This window comes from Acartia tonsa, chromosome 4, assembly GCF_053477335.1.
Source record: "Acartia tonsa isolate MP-2025a chromosome 4, ASM5347733v1, whole genome shotgun sequence".
Lineage (NCBI taxonomy): Eukaryota > Metazoa > Arthropoda > Copepoda > Calanoida > Acartiidae > Acartia > Acartia tonsa.
In genome coordinates, this window is record NC_137263.1 from 22,496,450 (window position 1) to 22,504,225 (window position 7,776).

Below are 7,776 nucleotides of genomic sequence, written 5' to 3' on the forward strand. Positions count from 1 at the left end.
AATTTGAACTTCTTGGAAACTATTAAGCACAAAGGTATTATTTAAATAAATACCATCTTCTCTGCACTGAGGGTCAATTCCATACGTCATCATATCATCATACAGAATGGTACCATTTATGAAATAAGTCATTGACCGGTCATAAAACGCTACAGGCAACTGTCGTCCATCTATGTTTAACACCCTCTGTTCCTCCATCCTTTTACAATCTTCACTAGAAATTAATTCATCACTACTAACCACAGCTGGTGCCCCTAAATGTATATGACTATATTTGCCACAATACCAGGTATGGACCGTTCTGTCGACGTGACATTGTACCGCAGGCAGAAATCTCACTCCTACTTTTTTTAACAGGTGACCACTGATTGTCCCATTAAACTCATGCTGTCCAAACACTGTACATTCTGAAGCTCTCAATTCAGGACCGTTGCCAACACACTCCTTCACTAGCACAGGTACCACGTCAGCCCCACAGGATATTAAATACAATCCCCAAATTAAAAAATATTTACCTGATTTGAATTTATTATTATGACCAGACATTATTAGCTGATAACTGTTCACAAGTCCACCCGCAAATATCAACTGATTTAGCCTTTCATTGTAGAACAACTTTCCACCTACTAGCTTTGTCAGCACATATTTGTTATTAAAATAATCAAATAACAATTCATGAACTCTTATTATAATATATTTTTATAATATATATTTTTTATACAAGAATAATTATTATCAGTTCTCCTTTCCCTACTTTTTCCGTCCTCGAGTTCCTATCTGAACATGTACCACAGGACCCCCTACCTGAGATCTTAACCTCCTCCCAGTGTCCCATAAATATTTCGCCACCCGTGACCCACTTTTCTTAATTGTCACCAATCTTTCAGGCGAAGATTGCGGCGGCGCCAGAGTCAAAAACGACTGTTCCGATGGAAGCTCAACCTCGTCAAAATTACCCTCAGCTACAGGAGCAGGCACCACAGATTCATCTGTCACTCCCACCTCCACTCCTTCGCCTACAGGTATATTTTCTCTATTAATATCCCACTCATTTCCATCCCTTGAAACTCTGTCATTATCAACCGCAATCTCACTCTCCTTCTCCTGAATCTTGTCACTCTTTCTTTCCTCTGCCAATTCAAAACCATCATTTTCAGGTGACAAATACACAACATCTTCACCCTCTCTCTCCTCTACAGTTTCCCTCTCTACAGGCATATTATCCACTTCCAAAAATATCTCATCGGAAGGGCAAATTTCAGGTAAAGGAAAAACGTTAAAATTAACTTCCTCTCCTAAAACCTCCGTTCGAGCATGAATTTTTCGAATTTTATCTCTAGCCACAACCTGATTTTTCTTGATGGGATTATTCCCAAAAGGTGCCAATTCATACAATGCATCCGAAAATTTCTTAACTACAATAAAAGGCCCCCCATAAAAAGACTGTAATTTCTTGGACACGTCAGTCTTCACAATATTGAAGAAAGCATAACAAACATCTGTCACTCTCAATGCCTCCTTCTGTACTCTGTGTTTATTTTGAACCTCTAAATAAAATTTGGATTTCGTAGAAATTCTCTTAATTATGTCCTCCATATTTTTCAGAAATTCCAAATACGACCGCGAGGATGAAGATTCAACAGACGGAGCTGGTGATAGAAAATCGAGGGGAATACGTGGCTGACGACCGAAAACTAGAAAAAATGGAGAATAACCAGTTCTTGAACTCCTGGAACATTTAATCACTAACGTAGCCAAAGGTAATTTTTTAGCCCAGTCCTTAGTTCCATGGTTTTCATCTACTTTCAAAGCAGCATACAAACTCTGATTTTGCCTCTCTACAGGATTCGAATTTGGATTCCTGGGGGGAACTAGAACAGTATCCACCCCCAATCCTTTCATCACCCCCTTAAACACACTGCTTGTAAAATTTTTACCTCTATCCGATCTCAAAGCCCTAAATAAGCCATAGGTAGGTACAAAATTTTCCAATATAGCATATAATTACAGTTGTTTCAGTTTTAGCGTCAACTAACGGACATGTAAAGACATATCTAGAAAATAAGCAAACCATGATTAAGACAAACTTAACCGTCTGTCCCTGATGATAACATGGAGTCCAAGGACCAACTAGGTCCACTGACATATTAGCAAAAACTTCACTACTTTGAACAGAATGAGTGATAGGTGAAACATGTTTAGGATTACTTCCAGCCTTTTTCAAACATGTAATACAACTTCGCATTCTCGATTCCACAAACTTGTTCACGCCAGGCATAAAAAATCTCTCATTTATCTTACGTATTGTCTCCTGAACACCTCTATGTCCAGAACCATATCCACCATGAGCTGAATCAAATATATCATTATATAAGGAAAGAGGCACTACAGGCCTCTCGACAAAACCCCCTTCGGCCAAAGGCTGTCTGAAAATTACAACCCCCTCTTGCACATACATATGGCCAATAAGATTGTACAATAGTTCTTTTCTGCCCGATAACTCAGCCCTCTCATAAGAAGACAACTGTCTCCTTTCCAATATCCATAACCTTATTTCATTTAGAATCTCGTCCTGCTGAAGACTACGTTGCCAGACAAACTCAACATCCACCTCATCCTCTGCAGAATGTACCTGCATAATGGTATAGATTTGATCCAGAAATGGTGAATCATCTAGGTAAGGATCCAAAATTTTACTATCTGTCTCTCTACACTCCTGACAATCCTTCAGTTGATGTTCCTTACAATCCAACTCAGTTCTCGACAAATAATCTACGTTCACATGCTTAGTCCCCTGTCGATGGATAACTGTAAAGTCAAAACTTTGCAAGAAAGTTATCCATCGATAGGTGACACCATTTATTGATCCTTTAGCCCAACGTTTATAATGCACCAATGAAATACTGTCTGTCCGAACCAAAAATTCACGAAACCTACAAAAGTGTAAAAAATTCTTTAGTGTATATACTAATGCACCTAATTCTCCTTTATAAGAAGGATAATTTTGTTCAGCAGCATTACACTTTTTACTACAAACACCGAACACTCTTTCTACACCATCCTGTTCTTGCGAAATAATCCCTGCAAAATACTGAGAACTATAATCTACATCCACGATAAAAAGATTAGGATTATCCCATTGAGGATAGCCTTTACACATCTCAGTCTTAAACATTTCCATAAATTCAGTCCATACTCTATTCAATTCTTCTGTCCACTTAATTATAGTGTCATTCCTGTGACTATCCAACATGCACGACCTCTTGGCATAATCAGCAAAATATCCTCTGTAATAATTGGTAAATCCCAAAAACTTCTGTAACTCCTTCCCTGTTCTAGGCTTGCCCCAATCCTTAATCCTTTCCAAATATGCAGGATTCATTTTCAATCCATCGGCACTAATAATATGCCCCAAATAATGACATTCTCTAGTCAATAAATCACACTTATCTAAATTCAATTTCAGGTTGACCTGCCTAAGAACTTGAAACAGCGCCTGCAGATGCTCTACATGTTCCTCTGGACTGGATGAAAATACGATCAGATCGTCCAAATAACTGATACAGAATCCATACATTCCTGGCAGGATAGACAGCACCTTATCCATCAGAGCACAAAACAGGCTGGGTGCATTACACAACCCAAATGGCAACCTGTTAAACAAATACATCCTGTTTGCTGCACTAAAAGCTGTCAACGGTTTAGAGTCTTCATCCATAGTCATCGCATGGTAAGCAGCTGTCAAGTCAAGAGTACTGAACACCTTGCCAGAACCCAGCTTCGTCAGATTATCAGAAATCAATGGCAGCGGCCACGCCACCCGCTTAGTCACATTGTTCAAATTGCGAAAATCGATGACAAACCTCAACTTCGCCTCTGCTCCAGGTGCAGCCTTCTTTTTCACAGCAAAAATAGGACTAGACCAATCCGAGAAACCCTCTTCAATAATGCCGGCATTCAACCATTTGGTTAACTGTTCTTTCAACTTAGCATCGTACTCTGGATTCAACGGAATATTTCTGGCCTTCACAGGTTTAGCTCCAGGTAACAACTCTATATTATATGTCATTAATCGACAATCACCAATATCTGAATCATTCATTGAAAAGATATCAAAATTTTCCAAACAAATTTTAATAATCTTAGGTTTCAATTCTGGATTTTCTTTAATCATCTGGTTTTCATCTAACTTCAATTTTTGAATAATAAACTGTACTCGCTCATGCATTTTTTGCCCCGACAACTTTTCTGGCCTATCCAACTCATTAATTGTTTTATTACAGGTGACATCTTGATTATCCATGACGAAACAATGCCCCATCTTCACATTTCTCAGCAAGGTAATAGGTTTTATTGACGCATTAACTACATTAACCAATAATATTAACTTTCTTTAAATCTACTGAATACGCTGATAATTTAGCAGGACAGAACTCAATTCCATGTTTATCAAGAATTTCTCTAGATATTAAAGAATTAAAATTATTTCCTGTATCAATAATTCCTAACTCCTCCACCGTAATATCAGCCCCTGGCACAAAAAAATCTAAATCCGCACAAATAGGCATTTTCGTTATCTTCAAAAACTTCACGATCTCTTGAAAACCCTAGTCATTTCCATCAATATACCTTCGAATTAAAATCTCAATGCAGTATTACAAATAATTAATATATCCATGTTAATTAATTTTAAATTTCAGATATAAATCATTCCACTACACAGCAGTCAGCCCTCCGTCCGTCACCAGCCCCCAACATCATGTTTGATTTATGAAATCCTGTACAACTTCCAGACTACCGGCATCACACAGCTACACACCAAGCCTTTTCTCATACAAGTAAGTACCTCTCAAAGTTTTAATATTTACTACAACTTTGCATAGGTACCTATCAAAAATATAATATATAGTAGATATATATATATATAAATATATATATATTGTTTTCATTGACAGCCACTAACACGATCACACCTTGACTGAAGAATAAACAGGACAGAAATACTTTATAAAGTTAAGAGCAATTATCTGAATACAAAACAGCAAAATTAACCAATTACACATAGCAAACCCAAAAAATCAACTACAGTACTATAGCCTATATAATGAATACGAATAAAAGAACGACCTATAAATTTCATCCCAAAATGAAATTTATATATCGAATCAATCATATCTATTACATAGGATATTGCTGAAAATTGTTCCTAGCTATGTCAGCAATCATAGCCTCATACTGTTTCTCATCTCTGCTCTTTTCAGAATCCACAACAGGCCCCACCTGATTGACTGTCTTCTTCAGAAACTGCTCAGGTATTACCCTATTATTAGGCACTCCAGGACCTTCTTTCTTTTCGCCGCCTGCTGAGAAAAACCTAGCTTTGGTCTTTCCTATGCGAGAATCAGGAGCTGGCGGCTTACCGTCCCTCTTCTGCCAGCAACTAGCCACTACATGACCTTTTTTCCCACAATACCAACAGATCATAGTTTTAGCCTTTGAATTCAGAGCCCCAATCATGTTCTCAACCTGATCCCAAGGAATATCATCATCCCCTTCAATCCACGCATTATTATCGCCAATCTCAGTCCTGCCCTCTAAATCCGATACATGCACTTCACTGATTACAGGCCTAGCTTTTACCTCCCTGGAATCCTCTAGCTTCAACCCTTCCATAGCCTGAGAATAACAGGACGTTACATTTTCAGGTGAAACGTGTCCAGAACGAGCCCAGCTTATGTAATGCTGACCTCTGCGAATCAAATAAGTCAAGAAAGCGCTGTAATCTTCCAGGTAATGCATAGATTCAATGAAATTAGCCATATCTCTAGCCAAATCAGAAAACAGCAAATTCTTAGCCACATTATTATAGAAATCACGCCAAGATTGTCTAGAAATTTGACCAGGATGCATAAGCCTAAACAACCGTAACTTAGCATTGAAGAACCCATCCACATTTTGACCACTTTTCTGTTTCAGGGCATAAAAGTACTCAGTCGCAGTTTCAATATCAGCAAAAGGTATCACCAATCTTCTTATCAACAGGTAATAACCTAAAGCACTTAGAGAAGCATTGGCTTCCGGCGTAATTAGCCTCCCCATCTTCTTTCCTTTGCACTCAAATATCCTATTGTACAGAACGTCCTTGAAAAGCATAGGATCCTCCAATTTTGCGAACCGAGCAACCCTCCATAATGATAAGAAATAATCCTCAAAATCAATGTTTCCATCCCAAAATGGAGCATCCCGCACAAAATCACTATCCCACTTGACTCCTCTTACAAGACAAAACTCCTTAAACTGTTCCTCTACAGTCTGTTGACTTACACTACCGCCGGCCACCTTTTTATAAGCCTTAAGCACTTCAGCCCTTTCCTCAATTAAGGGAAATATATCCAACAATTGATTCTCATATTCGGTCAAACAACTCTCACGAACATTCATCCAATTTCCATTCCCAACTGGACCCAAAAACTCAATCTGCGAAAACTTCAGATGTCCAGGAGCACTTTTTACCCTTTTAGCCTCGAAATTGGTAGAATCCAATTTAGCCTCCACACTCAAACGATTAATGAAAGATGCATTAAACGAATCATCTCCCGTCAATTTGACTGCAGATACACTAGCCCCCATACTTGTCTCATACAAAAAACCGCTAATATCCCCATCCGATGGCAATTGCGCCACCTTTTTCTTAATAGTAGCCAAATCAACATCATAGCCTAACTTCTTATGCTCATCAGAATTCTTGAACTCTTTCACCTTATTCTCCAGCCGTTTATTCGCCGCCGTTAGCTTATCCACCTGACCCTTGACAGTCGTATGCTCCTTTAACATTGCCCTAACATATTTTTTTATGCTTTCAGGCACAACGTCATTCTCCACATCGCCCAACGCCGACTCCACATTCGCATTGGCACCTGCACCAACATCCTCAGCCACATCATCATCCTCCTCCCAATTTTCGGGAGTTCCATCATCATCCTGACTGTCAGTCTCCCGAGGACGCTTAGGCGGCCGTCCACGCTTGCCTTCACCTTTACCCCGCTCTCCTTTTTCTCCATCAGCCATATCCGAGCACTAGAACTAGATTCGCCATGAAATTTAGATCAGAAGAGTTAAAGAATGAAATTCCACAGAAACCTAAAATATAAATCAAGTTATAAATATAGAAAAAATAAAACAAAACTGTGAAAAATCCGAGATAAAAAAATCTCAAAAAGTGATTGAATTCAAATTAAACACCACTTCCCCCACCCTTAACTCAGGAGCAGGTCTAAATAACACGTAGCACAATAAGACTGCGCCAAATGTGAAATAGACAGACTTTCATAAGTTAATGATAGAGTAGACTTAATATTTAATTCAAAATGCAAACAGTTTTTTAAGTATTTATTATATTGGATTAAATGCAGTTTTTGAGTAAATAAGATTAGATATATATACTTTATTTAGAAATGGTTAAATATATTAATAATTCAAAACTACTGATTATTTAAGCTGGAAAGTTCTGAAGTAGCAGGATGTCTGTCTGTATATCAGGACACCAAGCAACAGGATGACTGTCTGTCTAATTAATACAATGTATTAATTAACTATGCACTTTGAAGGGGTAGAATATCTGCCTATGCAAACTGGCTAAAGTAATAGGATGTCTGTAAATAGCTGAATTGGTCTTAATAAGACTCGAACCCAAACCAGATAATGTTCTGTGTTAGGACTCTCAATATCAACTAACTATAATATATTTTCTCTTTATTCTTTCTGAGAGCAATTGAA

At 38.1% G+C, this 7,776-nt stretch overlaps 1 long non-coding RNA gene across 1 annotated transcript; it reads left to right on the forward strand.

The window, feature by feature from the left end:
• The first annotated feature begins 3,438 nt into the window (after positions 1-3,438).
• LOC145318270 (uncharacterized) lies at positions 3,439-4,357 on the forward strand. The gene is made up of 2 exons (XR_013879284.1): positions 3,439-4,044; positions 4,284-4,357. It is a non-coding gene; the product is annotated as an uncharacterized LOC145318270 (long non-coding RNA).
• Positions 4,358-7,776: the final 3,419 nt, after the last annotated feature.